A 19953-nucleotide genomic window follows, 5' to 3' on the forward strand; every position below is an offset into this window, starting at 1 on the left:
CTTGTCTTAGACTTGAACTTGTGTTGAAGTTATTGTTGCCTATATATAGATTTTTGTACCTGAAAACATTGACAACAACAATTTGTAGCTGGAGCCGACCACACAATTTCGCAAATTGCTTTCTATCGGTATGCATTGGCATGGTCCATCTTCTATTCTGTTAATTTTGTTCAATTTTCTTATCGCTTACACCCAAATTTTGGTTAACATAAAGGAGTCCTCCTATAGAGGAAGCTTTACAATTTGGTGTTGTTCCTCGATTTGTTGAGTTTCTAATGAGGGAAGATTTTCCACAGCTCCAGGTAGAGAGTGATGTTTCATTAATCTTTTATGCCTTTATTTTTTTTGTGTTTGTTGTTTTATTCATGCTTTCTTTATATTTTATGATTTTGCGTTTATAGTTTGAATTTTCTTGGGCACTCACAAACATCGCATTTGGCACCTCGGAGAATACCAGAGTGGTGATTGTGTTGGGTTCGAAATCGAGAGGGTGTCATGTAGAAGTTATTAGTTGCAAACTATCGTAGTGATAATTCAGACAACAAAGAAAATAATACTAAAAAGTATAAAATTATTATATGTTTTGGTCAATCGGCCCACATATTATAAAACCTAATATCAAAAAACATTAAACCTATTGGGAGAAATCTCCCTCTAAACAAACACTCTTTAATGACTACATTGTGGATGCTATTGTATAATGGTATGAGAAAGAAGTGTTCTATTTATAGAGTTCCAAAACCTTTCTTTCAAAAAGAGGCTAGCTAAATATGGAAAAGAATTATATTTTTTCTTTCAGGAAAAGTAAAAGTAACTATGGTAACTTTTATTTTCCTTCTAAGAAAAAATAAAACTTAAATATAGTAAGAAAATCAGGGCAAAAACCCTAACAAATCTTCTCTTTTTGGCTTGATTTTCTTTACTTGATCCGTTTTCTCTTCATATCACGTGCATGAACTTCGTTCTTGATATAATCTTCGTAACTACTGCTTGTCATGGTTAAAAATAAGGTTTAAAATATCATGGTTAAAATTGGTTTAAAAGTTATATTTTATTTTTATTTTTAAAGATGCAGCAGCAGGAGTGTTGAAATTATGGTTGAAACTTGTTCTCCACATGTATTTCAACAAAAATCTTCATTATCGTCCAAATTGTTGCAGCTTGATTTTGAAACCGCTTTGAACCTGTTTGATATCATCTTACCACACTATTGGACCATTGAACTGTAAGCTCTGATACCACTTATTGGATTTGAAATCGAGAGGGCTTCATGTGGAAGCTATTAGTTGCAAACTATCGTAGTGATAATTCAGACGACAAAGAAAACAATACTAAAAAGTATAAAATTATTATATGTTTTGGCCAATCGGCCTACGTATTATAAAACCTAATATCAAAAAACATTAAACCTATTGGGAGAAATCTCCCTCTAACAAAGACTCTTTAATGACTACATTGCGGATGCTATTGTGTTATGGTATGAGAAGGGGTGTTCTATTTATAGAGTTCCAAAACCTTTCCTTCAAGAAAGAGGTTAGTCAAATATGGAAAAAAATTATATTTTTTCTTTTAGGAAAAGTAAAAGTAATTATGGTAACTTTTATTTTCCTTCTAAGAAAAAATAAAACTTAAATATAGTAAGAAAATCAGCGCAAAAACCCTGACAGATTGAGTGCCATGCCAATTTTAGTAAAGCTTTTGGGTTCTCCAAGCAATGATTTTTTTGGTCGAATGAACATATTTTATTTCAACCTTCAGATCAGTTACATCAACTCAACTAGTCCAAAAAGCATAAATATCAAAAAAAGAAAATCTGCTCCAGTCTCGACCATAACCAACATTTTCTGTAATTTTCTCCTTTTCCTACACAAATCTTCCAAGTATAAAGTTGTTCTATCCAATGTCTATCTATGCACCTAGACTTGCTACTAAGGACATCAAAAATTCTCACTTTGCTTTCCATCTGTATTTGTTTGACCAGCACCTGCATCCTCGGTACTTTCTGGTCCCAGAGTGCATCATTCCTGGCACTCTAAATGTGATAAATCAATGCAGCCAAAATTGTCCAGATGAGCCCCCTGCTAATTCTCCTTTTTTCTCTCCTAGCCAATCTTTTCCATAGTCCGTCCAAGTTAGTATTGCAGCTACCTATTTGTATCAGTTCTAAAATCTTTTGCGGGCATTTGATTGAATAAGTACTCTAAAAAAAAGATGCTCCATGGTTTCGGGATAGTTGTCACATAGCAAGCAAGTTGTATTAATTCTCTTGAATCTAGTTTTACACATTAATGGTTCCATCACTTTCCATAGTTGTTGAAAATGTTCTCTTTCCTTAAACTAATTTTTGACTGCAGGATGTTAAGGAACTGCAATATATCTGGGAAGATTCCTTCTTACATAGCTTATATGCCTTAACTGAAAATTCTATAAGTTTGCCGCCTACCTTCAGTCCTTTTTGTTTTCCTTATATTTGATATTCCTTTCTTTCTCCTTTCCATACACGTTGTTTTAACAAAATCATGCATTCCATATATGCGGGCCTTCTCTTTTATTGTCTCGCAAATGCTTAGTGTTTAGACTAGGAAACAGAAGGAAGATTATTGAAATTGAGTTTTAATTAAATGTTAACATCTTTATAGTTCTTTTCTGAATACCATCTACAGGAGAACTTATTTCCAAGAGGAAAAGGGAAAACAAAAAACTTAAGAAAAGAATGAAGATGCAGAAATTCTATTTCAGATGATACAACAACATTAGTGACCCCTTAATTGCACAAGTTTATGTATGGTTTCTACTATGCATATGCTTCTAGGGGTTGATCGTCTTCATTCAGTCTAGGAGATTAAAAGAATTTTCTTGGCTCACTTGACATTGAAATATGGCTTTGTTAGCATTTAAGCTCCGTCTCACCGGGAATTTCAACCTAGCCGAAATTCTTTCACTACGTTTATCTTAGATAGATTCTTCATTCTATAGATCTATAGATCTCAAATTGGTAAAGTATTGTTTCTGGATTGATTATGTTTTTCCTTCGTGGCAAAGATCTAAGCTTCAACATGCTTGAAGAACAGATCCCGGATCTGGAGAACCTTGACAGACTCGAGGTATTGTAAGTGACAAACTTATCATATTCTAATATCTTCTTTTAGCTTGCCTAGGCATATTATGGTCGTCAATTCTCAACAAAGACAACTTTTTCTCCTCCATTAAAACACACACGATAAAATATAAACCTGAGACCTGAATGCAAATATTTTGAGTCTCCAAACACATTTATTACAAATAAATTTTAGTTTCTGAAATATCATAGGTTATTCATTCATTTATTTTGAAGTTTTTTGTTCATATTGATATCAATTGAATTAAAGATTTTTCTTTGCAAGGTACCTGAAAAGCAATCGACTTACTGGACCAATTCAAGATTGGATCAGAAATAGAAATTCCAAAAAGTAAGTTTATCACTTTGGATTAGCATGTTTTTTATTATTAACTATTCATGCCAATAAGAATGCTAGATTCTCTTTATCTTAACAACTTAAGGTTCTATAGGCATATAGCTTTTTATGCAGGCATTTGCTTGAATAAGTACACTCAGAAAAGAGATGCTCTGTGGTTTCGGGATAGCTGTCACATTGCAATCAAGTTGTATTTTGGCATAATCCCATATGAGCTAGCTTTACTCTCGTGAGTAATCTTCCGTGCATTGCAATTCAGGAGATAAAACTATGTTTTGGGATGTTTGTTGTGTTCCTTACCGCTCTCCACCATTGTTTTTGTGGTCCTTCTCCGAGCCTCTATTTATAGCCACTACTAATAGTATACTGCTCATTTGGTTTGAGCCATCCGTTACCCATGTAACCGGGCATAAATTTTGCTTTAACAATGCAAAACTTCTTCCAATACCAACAACTATCCTGGGGTGGGGGAGTATTGCCACCAGTCCACTCCCTTCAGGTGCACATGATCAATCCAGTTGACCCATAAGTTGTCAGCTTTGTTAGCTATGTTCCATACGTATTTCGCCACTACAGCCTCATTACAAATCATATAGTTTGTAACCCCCATTCCCCCTTCTTTCTTGGATTTACATACAACATCCCATGCTATTAAAGGGGTCTTTGATGTGTGAACTTGTCCACTCCATATAAAGTTTTGGCACACTGATGTTATGTTTTTCAAGACTCTCTTTGGCATCACAAAAACAGACAACCAGTATGTATGCATATGCAAAAGTATGTGACTGTTTGCTATACAGTTCTCCGAATATCACTTCCATTTAATTTATTGTATTTCACTTTATATTTATTTATTTATTTATTTATTTTCGGTGGGGTATCGATGGTATCTGGGCTAGTTTCCATGCGTCTTGAATATAATCCACCGTGCATTGCATCCTGCCTAAAAGTACAGGCTGTTAAGTTAATCTTGTCCCCAAAAGTTAGAATAAGTGAGATCATACCAAGTGTTATAGCTGGTATTCACACCGGATATCTAGGTTGTTACTTACTGTCACATGTCAACTACTAGACACCCTGTAGGAGATCTCTATTAGAAAATTACTTTCCAAAATTTAGGTAAAAGTTTGTGTTACATATTCTTATGATTATTTTTGTTGGTTAGCCTCAGATTTGAAATTTGATTTGTGTTTTGTAGTTGATACAGGTGTCACGGGCTCTAGACCATTTACTAGAAGTCAAGCTTGGGAACTACAAAGGCTTCAAGGCGTTTTTATGAAAATGGACGCGGTTGAGCTTGCTGCAAACTCTCCCAAGGGAGTGTATGTATTGACATGTGGGGGCTGACATTAGGGGCCCAAAATACACCCCCAAGGAAGCCCCAAACACTCCACACCCTCCCCTTTTATTAAGGGCAAAAGGGTCCTTTTGCCATCCTTTTTGTTGAGGACTATTTAAGGTGTTTCTTTAGTCTTTTTCTCTTAGTTAGCTTATTCTTAAAAATCACTTGTAACATTGAACATCATCTTCCTCTCAAGAAGAGAGTAGACCACCATCTGACACCACAAGAAATGGTTTCTTCTTATGTTGTGTGTATCGGCTGAAAATGAGAGTGCTTGAGGGAACCGAGCTCCTCTTGTGTTCCATAAGAACATGGTGCTTGTGAACTTATTTTTTAGAGGTTTTAGAGTAGTAATACACTCTTTAGTTGCTGAATTATGAGTTCTCCTTGAGTCAATTTACATATCTTCTCTATCGTTTAAGTTGTGTTTGTTGTTTTCGTTAAGTGTCTTGTGCGTGTGGACTGTTTGTGCAATTGCGGACTGTTTCGTCTTCTTTAGATACCATTTGGTATCATTTGATATCAGAGCTAAGGCTGGTTGTGTTCCTACACTACCAATCTTGGGCTCTCTAAGTCAAAAAATAAAATAAAAAATAAGTGCTGAAAATCTGAAAATTCCAAAAAGAAGCAAATCTGTCCATTCTTGTTGTTTGGCCGAATTTGTGTCTAGTTATAGGTGTTATTTTTCTTGTCTTAGTAGTTTTGTGTGTTATTTTGTTGTTTCTCTAGAATACTTGAGTCTAAGGTCCAAGATTTGAGCTTTTGTTTAGTGTTGTTGAAGGGTTGGATGACTTGAATATTGTTGTTGTTCATAAGTGTTCTTATTGTTGTTGATAATGTTCTTGAGGTGAATGTTCAACAAAAGGTGTGTTTGATTTGAAAAAAAAAAGGAAGAGAGAGGCAAGGTCTTGTGTTTGTCTTGGAATTAGTTTCAAGACAACACCAAAGAGGCAAATAGACAAAGGGCCTTCCAAAAAGCTTACTTACCAAAAGGGTGTCAAACCTTTAAAAAAAGATCCAAAAGGGGGAAGGGACAAACCAAAGCCAAAAAGGTGTTTTGCCATTTTGGTGCAAGTTGGTGAAAATCTTATTGACACCTTGACCTTTGGAAAAAGAGTTCCAAGTCTTGTTTTTTTTGTCACTCCAAAAACCAAAAAAGCCTCACCAAACAATCAAGATTGAGTCATTCAAGTGGGACAACATCAAACTTAACAAAAACAACAATACCAAACAGACAAAATAAAAAATTGTGGGCCACATCAACAACAAACTCAAGTCATAGGACCTTCCAAGTTTCTTTCCTTGTCTCTATTAGTTTTCTTTATATTTACTACTATACTAGTTGGAAACTAAGTAACAACCTACTAAGTTGTGAACTAGTTTTTGAGTACGTCTTCTTGTCAACGTTCTTTGTGGTGCTTTGCTCGTTTACCATTCGTAGTTGTTCTTGGTTCAAGTTCGTAAGATACTTCCTTGAGTTTTCAAAACCAAAATCCATTCTAACTCAAGAGTAGACTCATTCCTAAGCACTCAAGGATTGATAGCCGTCTTACAACACTTGAAGGGCCAAGTGAGGAAGCCAAGTGTGAAGAGTATGTGAGGATAGTTTAAACTAACGTTTGTTTGTTTTGTAGGTACATTGGCAAATGAAATCATTACACATGGAACCCAATACTTCCAATGCACAAACCGTGGACCAAAATATTTTGAATGCTCTTGTGGATAATCTTGAATCCTTGTCTCGGGACGTGGCTAGAGTGAATACGGGTCTTGATAAGTTGGGAGTGGAAGTGGCCTCTATTAGTGTCCGAATGGAAAGGGTAGAAAGCCAACGTAGTTCTCGACCCTCAACTCCTCAAAACACATCCCCAACCATTACCCCCAAAGCCACGCACCAAAGAATGTATCCACCAAGCCATTCCCCACATGACCAAGTACCACATGACGGACTTGGAACCCAAATACTGCCCTTAAATCCGACTCCTCCAAACCAAAATCAGCCAATCCAAAGAACTCCACCACTAAATGCCAATCCACCATACCAAATTCCAAATGTCCAAAACCCGTCAATATAAGAAGAGGGATTTGTGAGAGAGAACTGAAGGGGAGGATATGGAATGTATGATGATCCTTATTTGATGGAAGGAGGAATGAGAGGTAGAAGGACAGACCCAAGAGAGAATCTAGGGCTTGAAGATAGGGGCGGCCAAGGTGTTCGGGAAAGGGATGTTGGCCTCAACACTATCAAAATGGGTCTTCCGATCTTTAAGGGAGAAAGTGATCCCGAAGAGTTTCTCGCATGGGAATCCGCATGCGAGAGAGTCTTTGAAGTGAATGATCTCATGGGAGAAAAAGAGTTGCTACGCCATTTATCATCTTGAGGGATATGCTACCACGTGGTGGGAGTATGTCAAACATTTCGGCAACGTATTGATTGAGGGGCAACCCCCTCCTTGGTTTCGATTAAGGTATCTTATGAGGCAAAGATACCTTCCCGAAAGCTATCAACATGGACTCCTTGCAAAATTGTACAACTTAAAGCAAGGAAATAAAAGTGTGGTAGCCTACTATGATGAGTTTCAACAACTCATTTTGAAATTTGATCATAGAGGAGAACAAGTGAGACACGATATCATCCATTTTAAGGTTGGCCTAAATAAGGAAATCTCTACACACATGACACTTCATAAGTTTGAAACTATTGAAGGGATCTTTCAAGTAGCTTTAGAGATTGAATGAGAGAACAAGGAGAGGTCGTCCTACAAAACCAAAGCCTACTAAGGGCCCTCGAGTTGGACCAAGGGGAGAGAAGTGGTTACCTCATCTTCGGGGTGGAACAAATCTAAACAAAAACCAGTCAAGACCTCTCTACCCATGAGCAAGAGTGTTCAACCACCTCCTCCACAGCTTGATGGAAAGCCGAATGTTTCTTCCAATATCAAGGGATTCCAATGCTTCAAATGCCACGGATGGGGACACAAGGCTAGTCAGTGTCCTAATCGGAGAAATGTGATATTGAGAGAAGGGAAATTGTATTTCTTGGGGGAAGAATTAGGACTTGAAGAGGCTGAAAATAAAGAAGTCACTCAAGATGGAGAGGAAGGGGAGGCCGAGAGGCCTAGTGATGATGAAGAAGGGGAGGTTTGGCCTTAAGAAGGTGAACTTGAAGTACCAAATTATGTGGTACGGAGAATTATGATTAGCAAAGCGTTGGATGATTCTAGCCAACGGGAAAACTTCTTTCATACTAAGTGCCTTATTAAGGAGAGTGTGTACTCCTTGATTATTGATAGCAGAAGTTGTGCTAATATTTCTAGTGCCTCAATGGTGAATCACTTGAAGTTACCAACTACTCCACATATGAGTCCGTATAGACTCCAATGGTTGAATAATTGTGGAGAGTTGAAGGTGACTCATCAAGTGGTGATTCGGTTCAAGGTTGGAAATTATGACGACGAGGTACTTTGCGACATCATTCCTATGCATGCCTGTAACCTTTTGTTGGGTCAGCCATGGCAATATGATAGGCTAACCAAGCATAATGGTCTAACCAAATATTATTCCTTTGAGTTCAAGGGTCAAAAGTACAACCTCCGACCACTATCATCATCACAAGAATTTTCCAGGAAAGGAAAAGAAAGAGAAAGAACCTGCGGGTAGAAGGGAGGAACTCGAGAGTGGGAAGGGTGAGGGTGAAGATGAAATTTTGTCATTGAGGGGTAGGGATTTGATGGTAATGTTGGATTGTAACGGCGACCTCTTCAAAGAGTATGATGATACTACTCCCATGCTACTTTTGGCACATGTTTTGAATGCTAACCCATCCACTTTCCCTATCCCGTCTTCTATTTCTAATGTCTTACAGGAATTTGATGATGTGTTCTCAAGTGATTTGCAGCAAGGACTTCCTCCACTTAGAGAAATCGAGCACCAAATCGACTTTGTTCCGAGGTCGCAATTGCCAAACAAGCTGGCTTATAGGAGAAACCCTATAGATACAAAGGAACTCCAATGGAAAATTGAGGACCTCCTCAACAAAGGATATATCAAGGAAAGCATGAGTCCGTGTGCGGTCCTGGTGTTGCTTGTGCCGAAGAAGGATGGGACGTGGTAAATGTGCGTGGACTACCGAGCCATAAATAAAATTATGGTAAAGTATCGTCATCCTATTCCTAGGTTAGATGACATGCTTGACGAACTAAATGGCTCTTGTGTGTTTTCTAAGGTTGATCTTAGGAGCGGATATCACCAAATTTGTATGCAACCGGGTGATGAATGGAAGACCGCATTCAAGACCAAATTTGTTCTATATGAGTGTATGGTCATGCCATTTGGTCTTACCAACACTTCTAGTACCTTTATGCGGCTAATGAATCATGTAATGAAGCCATTTATTAGCAAATTTATGGTCGTGTACTTTGATGATGTTTTAGTTTATAGTGAGTCTCTTATTGATCATGTCTTGCATCTAAGGAGTGTGTTTGATGTTCTTAGGAAAGAAAAGTTGTATGGTAATATTGAAAAATGCTCCTTTGGTGTTGATAAAGATATTTTTTTGGGATTTATTGTAAGCTCAAGGGGAGTGAAGGTAGACGAATCCAAGATAACCTCCATTAAAGATTGGCCAATCTCAAAAACTATGGGTGAAGTTCGAAGCTTCCATGGGTTGGTAAGTTTTTATAGGAGGTTCGTCAAAGGATTTAGTACCATTGCCACCCCCTTGACTGAGATCATCCGAAGGGACCAACCTTTCCAGTGAGGTGAGGATCAATCTAAGGCCTTTAAGACCTTGAAAGATATGCTCATTTCGGCACCGTTGTTGCAATTGCCTAACTTTGATAAGATGTTCGAAGTTGAATATGATGCTAGTAAAGTAGGCATAGGGGCAATTTTGATGCAAGATTTAAAGCCCATTGCTTATTTTAGTGAAAATATCAAAGGAGCAACTCTAAACTACTCTACGTATGACTTGGATTTGTATGCCTTGGTTAGAATGTTAGGCAATTGTCAACACTATCTTTGGCCTAAGGAATTCGTAATCCGAACGGATCATGAATCCTTGAAGCACCTTCGGGCACAAGATAAGGTTAACAAACGGCATACCAAATGGATTGAATTTCTTGAAACCTTTCCCTATGTGATTATTACAAAAAGGGGAAGGATAATGTGGTAGCCAATGCATTATCTAGAAAGCATGTTCTTGTGTCCACTTTGTCGTCCAAGATAATGGGTTTTGACAGCCTCAAGTCTTTGTATCCCGAGGACCCTTACTTTACTCCTATCTTTAGGGAAAGTGAAGCCGTGGGTAGGGAAAGGAGGCCATTAAAGTCTAGTCTGTATGCATGTTTGATGGGTTCTTGTTTTGAGGGAGACGGTTGTGTGTACCTTCTAGCTCTTGGAGAGAGTTGTTTGTGAGGGAGGCACATGATGGCAGTCATGGGTCATTTTGGAATTAATAAGACCCTTGGGATATTAGAGGAGCAATTCTATTGGCCTAGGATGCGCAAAGATGTTGTCAAAATTTATGGCCGATGCATGGATTGTAGGAGTGCTAAGTCAAGGCTCCTTCTTCACGGGTTATACACCCCACTTCCCACTCCATCACGCCCGTGGTTTGATATTTCTATGGATTTCGTGTTGGGGCTTCCACGGACTCAAAGGGGTCGGGATAGCATCTTTGTTGTCGTTGATCGTTTCTCCGAAATGTCACACTCTATTCCATGCAAAAATAGTGAAGATGCGGCTAGTGTAGCTTCTTTGTTTATTGAAAATGTTGTTAAGTTACAAGGCATCCCAAGGACCATTGTAAGTGATAGGGATTCTAAGTTCCTTAGTCACTTTTCGAAGTCAATTTGGGGTAGGCTCGGAACTAAATTATTGTTTTCTACATCTTTCCACCCACAAACCGATGGCCAAACGGAAGTAGTGAATCAAACTTTGGGTTCCATGCTAGTTCCATGGTTAAAGGTAAGTTGACATCTTGGGAAGATCACCTACCTCTCATAGAATTTGCTTACAATCGGGTGATCCATTCGAGTACGGGCATTACGCCCTTTGAATGTGTCTACAGCTTCAATCCCCTAACCCCCTTGGATCTAAATCCTTTGTAAAATGATGTTGTTATTATCTTAGATGTAAATAATAGGGCTGAATCCATGAAAATCTTGCATAAGAAGGTGAGGATACGGCTTGAGAAGAAGAAGCAAGAGGTGGCCAAACGAGTCAACAAAGGAGAAGGCGTCTTGTACTTGAGCTAGGAGATTGGGTGTGGGTACACCTATGTAAGGACCGGTTCCTCAACCAAATAAATGGAAAGTTGCTTCCAAGAGGTGACGGTCCATTCCAAGTTCTTGAAAGAATCAACGATAATGCTTACAAAATCAACTTGCCACTGGAATACCAAGTGCATAACATGTTCAACGTGTGTGAACTCTCTCGGATTGATACCATTGAATATGAAGAACCCGTAAGTTTGAGGTCAAACTCCTCTCAAGATGGAGAGGATGATACAGGTGTCACGGGCTCTAGACCATTTACTAGAAGTTAAGCTTGGGAACTACAAAGGCTTCAAGGCGTGCTTATGAAAATGGATGCAGTTGAGCTTGTTGCAAAATCTCCCAAGGGAGTGTACGTATTTTAATGTGGGGGCTGACATTAGGGTCCCAAAATACACCCCCAAGGCTGCGCCAAACACTCCACATCCTCCCCTTTCATTAAGGGCAAAGGGGTCCTTTTACCAGCCATTTTGTTGAGGACTATTTAAGGTGTTTCTTTAGTATTGTGATCTTAGTTATTGTATTATTAAAAATCACTTGTGATATTGAACATCATCTTCCTCTCAAGAAGAGATTAGACCACCATTTGACACCACAAGAAATGGTTTCTTCTTGTGTTTTGTGTATCGGCTAGAAACGAGAGTGCTTGAGGGAATCGAGCTCCTCTTGTGTTTCGTAAGAACATGGTGCTTGTTAACTTGTTTTTTTAGAGGTTTTAGAGTATTAATACACTATTTATTTGCTACATTATGATTTTTCATTGTGTCAAGTTACATATCTTCTCTATCGTTTAAGTTGGTGTTTGTTGTTTCCGTTAAGTGTCTTGTGCGATTGCGGACTGTTTCGTCCTCTTTAGATACCATTTGGTATCAGTAGTAGGGAAGTATGAGTATGAATGTGTATACTAGGTTCACAAGGCTTTGCAAGGGTCTTGCTGTTGTGCCTGTTGGCCGTCACATTATTGTTTAGATTCTTCCTTATGCTCTTTCTTGTCTTGCTCTCATCCCTGCCAAGTACTATTTTAGTATCCTTTTTCTTTTATTGCTATTACATTTATCTTGGTTTTTGGTTGGATCACTACATGTTACAATTTGAATTACAACTTGACATCCCAATTCAAATTGGCTTTTCCTCGTTGTAATGGCTTTAAGGTAGTAAATCTGTAAATGCTTGAATTGCAACTCAACTTCATGGATCATGTGTTGATCTATTTAGTATATTTGTCTGTCGATGCTTGTTTCCTTCACTGAAATGGTCCTCATTAGAAGATAAAAACTTCTTTCAAATTGCTAGATAAAGACTTGCTTGGTGAGCTATGAAATTTTAGAGAATCCGAAATGGGTGCCGCATCGAAAGTGAAGATTCTGCTCAACTTAGTTCAAGTCTTAAATTGTCCAATAAAGATCTTTTATCTGTAGGGAGAGTGGGATACCGGATAGCCACAGTCATAAAACTCATTTGAGGATATATGTTAAGTTGTTCTTACCCCCCTTTTGTTTGTCTCTTTTGTGTCAGGTTTGGCACTGGATTTTTAGCTCATAGTTCAGATGCTTTAACTAAAGTCATGGAGCAAAAGAGGAAAGCTAGTTCTTAGAAGTATGCGTGCTATTTATTTGGGCTCTTGTTAGTTGGGTTGTTTATGAGTTTGATGATAGTTTTTGGTTGTGTCAGGTTTGGGATTAACCTAATATTACAGACTGTGACTAATTATTTTTTTAATTTATATTGTAGGTTTCAAATAAAAAGTTGTAACGCCCCGAAATGGGTCCCGAGAAGTCACACGGTGCTCAAGACTACAAGTAGCCTTAAGCTAACCCTGTAAGCAATCTACTAAATCTGAAACTCATAATAGGGAAGTATAGATATATAATCAAACTAAAATGCAGAATTCTGTATGAGCTAAGTTGAAAATTTCTGAATATAATATCTAAAAATATGAAACTTAGAGTCTGATCAATCAATACTAGAAATGTGGATCATATCTAGCAGTCTAACAAGCCTCTACTACTAATCCTAGAGAGTCACTGGGGCAAACCCTCAGCTGAATCGAACTGCCTGAAAATACTGAATCATCTATGCTAATAAGCTGAAAAACTGAATGACTAAGTCCCTAAAGTATCGGGACTCACCAACTTTCGGGATGTAGTTGGAGATGCTCGAAATCACTCACGTTGATGAAACTAAGCACCTGAACCTACATTATGAGACAATGTACACATAGACGTATATGTGGATTAGTACTACTAGATTGTACTGAGTATATGGAGGTGAATGCACAAGTAAATCAATATCTCAAAATTATCATAAATCTGTAAAAGAATGAATGCTAAATATAGATGACTCACATAAGATGGAATATCTGAAAATCATAATTATGAATGGCAAAACATGTTGCATAGATCTAGTGAGTCATAACATTTAGTTTGTAAAATTTGTACTTGTACTCTATCTTTAAATCATGTTGTCTAAGTGTAGAAAGGACTCACTTTTTTATCTGAAATCTGAAGTCTGAAATCTAGTAGCTAATGACTTATATAAAACAATATTTGAATAAAATCATGAGACTTTACACTTAGTTTATGAAAGATGTTCTATTACGATTATTTTGTAGTTTTTTCTATTAGGGAGGTTCTTCTAACCGACATACACTATGTGAGCTATCATAGTGTCCCACGTCTATTTCTCTTATGGGAAAACCTCACGTTGGGGAGAGTTGTCATACTCTTGTCAAGGAGTATTACCTAATCTAAGTGATCACATCTGTATCTGTCATCTATATAGAAATGGGAATAGTCTGATAATCTAAACCGACGTTAGCTCGTAGTTCTGGGCCATGTGACCACACCCAACTCAAATCTAAATACTACTCCCTTAAATTTGTATGCTCATTCTGTTGGAAATCCACTATTAAAGACTAATATAAGGGTTTACAACGAAAACCTCTTGTAAATCTGTTTACCGTAAACTGTAGCTAAATCTGTAAAGTGGACTCCATATCTAAGTTGTGATCAAAAGATCAAATCTTTGTTCAAAATCTGAATATAACTAATCATGGGATACTTAAAAGCATAATCTTCTTGGAATAACAACATTCAAACTAGGGCTAATAATCCATTCATCTATTTCTAGTCAAATCATCATAAAACTCATACTATGTAATGAAAATATTGATAATTCAAGTCTAAATCTGGAAATTACTGCAATACGCATGAAAATACAATCGTAGACATGCAATTCAACATCTAAATCACTTGAAATCTCATAATCTTGCAAATAACAATATTGGGTACGAACCCTAATTTAAAACTTATGTAAAATTATCTTCAAAAACTAATTTTGGGCATAATGATGAAAGGATTATCCTTGTTGAAAAACTCCACATACCTTAATTGATTATTAGATGAATAAACTTGAACTTTGAGTTCCTATTTTGTGCTCTGGAAGATAGATTCTTGAAGTTCTTGAATTGGGAATCTTTAATTTTGAGCTATCTTGAAAAAAGAATGGTGGAATATGGATTTCTTAGGGATGAAGGTTTGATGTTCTAGGGTTTCTTTGAGAAAAAGTTGATGAAAAGTATGCGTAAAGTGCTTAGGATAGGTTAAATTTTGTATTTTACACAAATTGGGGCTTGGAGAAATGACTAGGTTAAATTTTGTATTTTACACAAATTAGGGCTTGGAGAAATGACTAGATTGCGCTTTGTAAAATTTAACTCGGAACTAGAAAATCTTGATTTGGCACACCACCACGACACAGACCTATCGTGGTGGCTCACTGGATAAGGGACCATTTCTAATTTGAGATTTGGCGTGACACGGTGTAATTGCTTTGCGCCACTGGAAAAAGGACAAGTGTCATTTTGGCCTTTGGCGTGATGCGGCATAATTGCGTTATGCCACTGGAAAAGGACGAGTGTTATTTTACACTCCTCCGTAAAGCGATGTTAGTTAATTTGGGAATTTTTGACGCGATACGGGATAATCGTGGTGAGCTACTGGAATGGGATGAATGGGAACTAGAATTTTTCTGTGACGCGGAATTTTTCTGTGATGCGGGCTAATCGTGGTGCTTCACTGGAATCGGACAATTATGATTTTGTCCTTCACCGCGATGCAGTGCCTGTCGAATGCCCTACTAATTTCACTAAAATCACCATAAATTTTCAACCGAGTATCGGATTAAGCCAAAATTTGTATCGTTGGAAAGCAGGTTCAATTATATACAACTTGGAGAGTCTAAAGCTTGAAAATTCTACATGTATCAAGATTTATTCATTTTCAAAGATAATCCTTAACATTCTAGGAGCTGGACTAAGCTAGGAAAGGTACGGGGTATTATATTATCTCCCCTTTGGGAACATTTATCCTCGAATGAGACTAGTTAAACTGAAGATTCTAAGGAACTGAGGCTATATATGCTATCATTCATAGATAAAACAAACTGCATGACTAAATCTAAAATATACTAAGTGATTGAACTAATCTGCGAGTGCATGAATTAACATGAAGATAACTATATAGCTGAATCTGAGACTAGAAAAGAACTTAATTAAAGAGGATTGTTACCTTCGGTTGAATCTGAGTTCGTGGGGAAAAGGTGAGGATACTTGATACACATGTTTGCTTCTGCTTCCCAAGTAGCACCCTCAACAGACTGATTTCGCCATAGAACTTTGACTAAGTGAACTTCTTTGTTCCTTAGTCTATGGATCTGATGATTAAGAATATCTACTAGAACTTCTTCGTATAAAAGGCTATTCTGAATATCTGTGCTTTGTAGAGTGAATACAACATTTGAATCGTCCTTCCACTTCTTTAATAAAGACACATGGAACACTGGATGAATTGATGACAAGTCTACCGGTAGCTCAAGCTCATACGCTAACTTCCAAACACCACTCAAAATACGGTAGGGGCCTACATATCAGGGACTAAGATTCCCTTTTTATCCAAATCTCTTCACCCCCTTCATGGGCAAAACCTTCAAATACACAAGATCATCTACTTCAAACTCTAGATCTCTCCTTCTTACGTTTGCATAAGATTTCTGACGACTCTGTGCTGCTTTCAATCTCTGTCAAATCAACTGAACTTTCTCTATGGATTCAAACACCATATCTGGACCAATCAAAACGGCCTCACCCACTTTGAACCAACCGATTGGTGATCTATATCTCAGCCCATAAAGAGACTCAAATGGGGCCATATAAATACTAGAATGGTAACTATTATTATAGGCAAATTTGATCAACAGCAAATAGTCATCCCAACTGCCTTTGAAATCAAGAACACAGGCCCTCAACATATCCTCTAAGGTCTGAATGGTCCTCTCTTCCTGATCATCTGTCTGTGGATGAAAATCTAAACTGAGATGAACTTGGGTACCAAGACCCTTCTGAAAGGCTTTCCAAAACTGAGATGTAAACTGAGTACCCCTATCTGAGATAATGGAAAAGGGAACTCCATGCAATATAACCAACCCTCTAATATATATCTTAGCATAATCTTCAGCTATGTAGGATGTGTGAACTGGCAAGAAATGAGCTGACTTGGTCAATCTGTCTACAACAACCCATATCGAATCATGTTATCGACGTGAATGGGGTAATCCAGTCACAAAGTCCATATTCACCTCTTCCCACTTCCAAGTGGGAATACCAAACTCCTGCAATATGCCACCAGGTCTTTGGTGCTCTACCTTAACCTGTTGGCAAGTTACACACTTAGCTACAAATTCTGCTATATCTTTCTTCATACCGCTCCACCAATAAACTTCCCACAAATCATGGTACATCATGGTGGCTCCTGGATAAATGGAGCAATGCACACCATGCACTTCTGCCATGATCCGCTACCTCAAATCATCAACACATGGCACACATAATCTACTCTGGTATCTCAACATACCATCTCCCCCTTGGAAGGAAACCTCTACCTTTTGGTCTTTAACTAAACCCTTCAGTTTGACCAAACTAAGATCCTTATCCTGTTTCTCTTTCACTTCAAACACCAGAGAAGATTCTAAACTACTCTGAACCCAAATATTTCCTTCAGCTGAGTCAACTAACCTCACACCTAATCTAGCTAACCGATGAAATTCTCAAACTAACTCTCTCATATCATTCTCCACATAAGCAACATTGGCCTTTCTTGGATGATACAACACACTCATATCATAATCCTTCGATAATTCTAACCACATTCTCTGATAAAGATTTAACTCCCTCTGAGTAAACACATACTACAAATTTTTGTGATCTGTAAATACATCAACATGTGATAAAGATAGTGCCTCCAGATTTTTAAGGAAAACACAATAGCTGCTAACTCAAGATCATAGGTAGGGTAGTTCTTTTCGTAAGTCTTAAGATGTCAAGTGGCATAGGCTATAACCTTACCTCTTTGCATAAAAACATAACCCAGATTAATTCTAGAGCCATCATAATAGACAACGAAACCATCTGTACCATCAGGTAGTGCTAAAATCGAGGTTGAAGTAAGTCGAGTATTCAACTCCTGAAAACTCTTCTCACAGGAATCTGACCACTGAAACTTAACTTTATTCTGAGTCAATCTATACATAGGGGATGCAATAGAAGAAAAACCCTCAACAAAGTATCTGTAATAGCAGCTAAACCCAAGAAACCTCTAATGTCTGACAGAGAAATAGGTTTAGGCTAGTTTCTTGCTGCTTCTATATTTTAGGGATCAACTCTAATACCATCATTGGAAATAATATGATCGAGGAAAGCTACTGATCTTAGCTAAAATTTACATTTGCTAAATTTGGCAAACAACTGGTGATCCCTAAGAGTTTGTAACACAATTATAAGGTGGTCCGCATGATCATCCTCACTATGAGAATAGACAAGAATATCATCTATAAAGACTACGAAAAACATGTCCAAATAATGTTTAAACACTCGGTTTATCAAGTCTATGAAGGCTGCTGGGGCATTGGTAAGACCAAATGACATGACTAGAAACTCAAAATAACCATAACGGGTTTCGAAAGCTGTCTTTGGAATATCACATTCCCTTACTCTAAGATGATGATAGTCGAATCTAAGGTCTATCTTTGAAAAGTAACCTTTTGCTCATAAAAACGTCCCGTAGCCTCTTGCTCATAAATGTGGCGCACTTCACACCCATGATAAAGACTCTACGTAACGTGGCTTGTCCAACTCCCTAGGACTCTTATAACCTTAGGCTATGATACCAAGTTTGTAACGCCTCAAAAAGGGTCCTGGGACATCATATGGTGATCAAGACTATGAGTAGCCTTAAGCTAACCTTGTAAGTTATTTACTAAATCTAAAACTCATAATAGGGAAGTATAAATATATAATCAAACTAAAATATGGAATTCTATATGAGCTAAGATAAAAATGTCTGAATATAATATCTAAAAATATGAAAGTCAGAGTCTGATCAATCGATACTGGAAATCTGGATCATATCTAGCAGTTTGATAAGCCTCTACTACTAATACTAGAGAGTCACTGGGACAAACCGCCAGCTGACTCGAACAATCTGAAAATAATAAATCATCTATACTAATAAGTTGAAAAATTGAATGACTAAGTCCCCAAACTATGAGGACTCACCAACTGTCGGGATATAGATGAAGATGCTCAAAATCACTCATACTGCTGAAACTGAGCACCTGAACATACATTACGAGACAATGTAGCATATAGAGGTATATGAGGATCAGTACATCTGGATTGTACTAAGTAAATGGGGGTGAATGCACAAGTAAATCAATATCTCAATATTATTATAAATTTGTAAAAGAATGTATGCTAAATATAGATGACTCATATAAGATGGACTGAAAAACTAAAAATCATAATCATGAATAACAAAACATATTGCATAGATCTAGTGAGTCATAACATCTAGTTTGTAAAAGTTGAACTTGAAGTCTGAAATCTAGTAGCTAATGACTTATATAAAATAATATCTGAATAAAACCGTGAGCCTTTACACTTAGTTTCTGAAAGTTGTTCTATTACAATTAATCTGTAGTCTTTTCTATTAGGGAAGTTTTTCTAACCGACATACACTATGTGAGCTATCATAGTGTCAAACATCTAGTTCCCTTATAGGAAAACCTCACGTTGGGTAGAGGTTTCATACTCTTACCAAGGAGTATAACTTAATCTAAGTGATCACACCTGTATCTGTCATCCATATAGAAATGGGAATAATCTGATAATCTAAACCTACGTTGGCTCATAGTTCTGGGGCATGTGACCATATCCAACTTGATACTAAATACTACTCGCTTAAATCTGTATGCTCATTCTATTGGAAATCCACTTTTAAAAACTAATATAAGGGTTTACAACGAAAACCTCTTGTAAATCTGTTTACCGTAAACTGTAGCTAAATCTGTAAAGTGAACTCCATATCTAAGTTGTGATCAAAAGATCAAATCTATGTTTAAAATCCAAATATAACAAATCATAGGATACTTAAAAGCATAATCTTCTTGGAATAACAACATTCAAACTAGGGCTAATAACTCATGCATCTATTTCAACTTAAATCATCATAAAACTCATGCTACGTAATAAAAATATTGATAATTCAAGTCTAAATCTGGAAATTACTGCAATACACCTGAAAATACAATAGTAGACATGCAATTCAACGTCTAAATCACTTGAATTCTCATAATCTTGCCAATAACAATATTGGGTACAAACCCTAATTTAAAACTTATGTAAAATTATCTTCAAAAACTAATTTTGGGCACAGGGATAAAAGGATTATCCTTGTTGAAAAACTTCACATACGTTAATTGATTATTAGATGAAGAAACTTGAATTTTGAGTTCCTATTTGTTCTCTTGAAGATAGATTCTTGAAGTT

At 37.2% G+C, this 19953-nt stretch overlaps 1 long non-coding RNA gene across 3 annotated transcripts; it reads left to right on the top strand.

The window, feature by feature from the left end:
• Window positions 1-1743: 1743 nt before the first annotated feature.
• On the top strand, window positions 1744-5171 carry LOC107845815. 3 transcript variants are annotated; one of them, XR_001666999.2, is made up of 4 exons: window positions 1744-3109; window positions 3384-3449; window positions 3558-3684; window positions 4654-5171. It is a non-coding gene; the product is annotated as an uncharacterized LOC107845815 (long non-coding RNA). The 3 variants fall into 3 exon arrangements; XR_001667001.2 differs by having other exon boundaries at window positions 3570-3684; XR_001667003.2 differs by lacking the exon at window positions 3558-3684 and having other exon boundaries at window positions 1746-3109.
• Window positions 5172-19953: the final 14782 nt, after the last annotated feature.

The sequence above is a fragment of the Capsicum annuum genome, chromosome 10, assembly GCF_002878395.1.
Source record: "Capsicum annuum cultivar UCD-10X-F1 chromosome 10, UCD10Xv1.1, whole genome shotgun sequence".
In the NCBI taxonomy this organism is placed as follows: domain Eukaryota; kingdom Viridiplantae; phylum Streptophyta; class Magnoliopsida; order Solanales; family Solanaceae; genus Capsicum; species Capsicum annuum.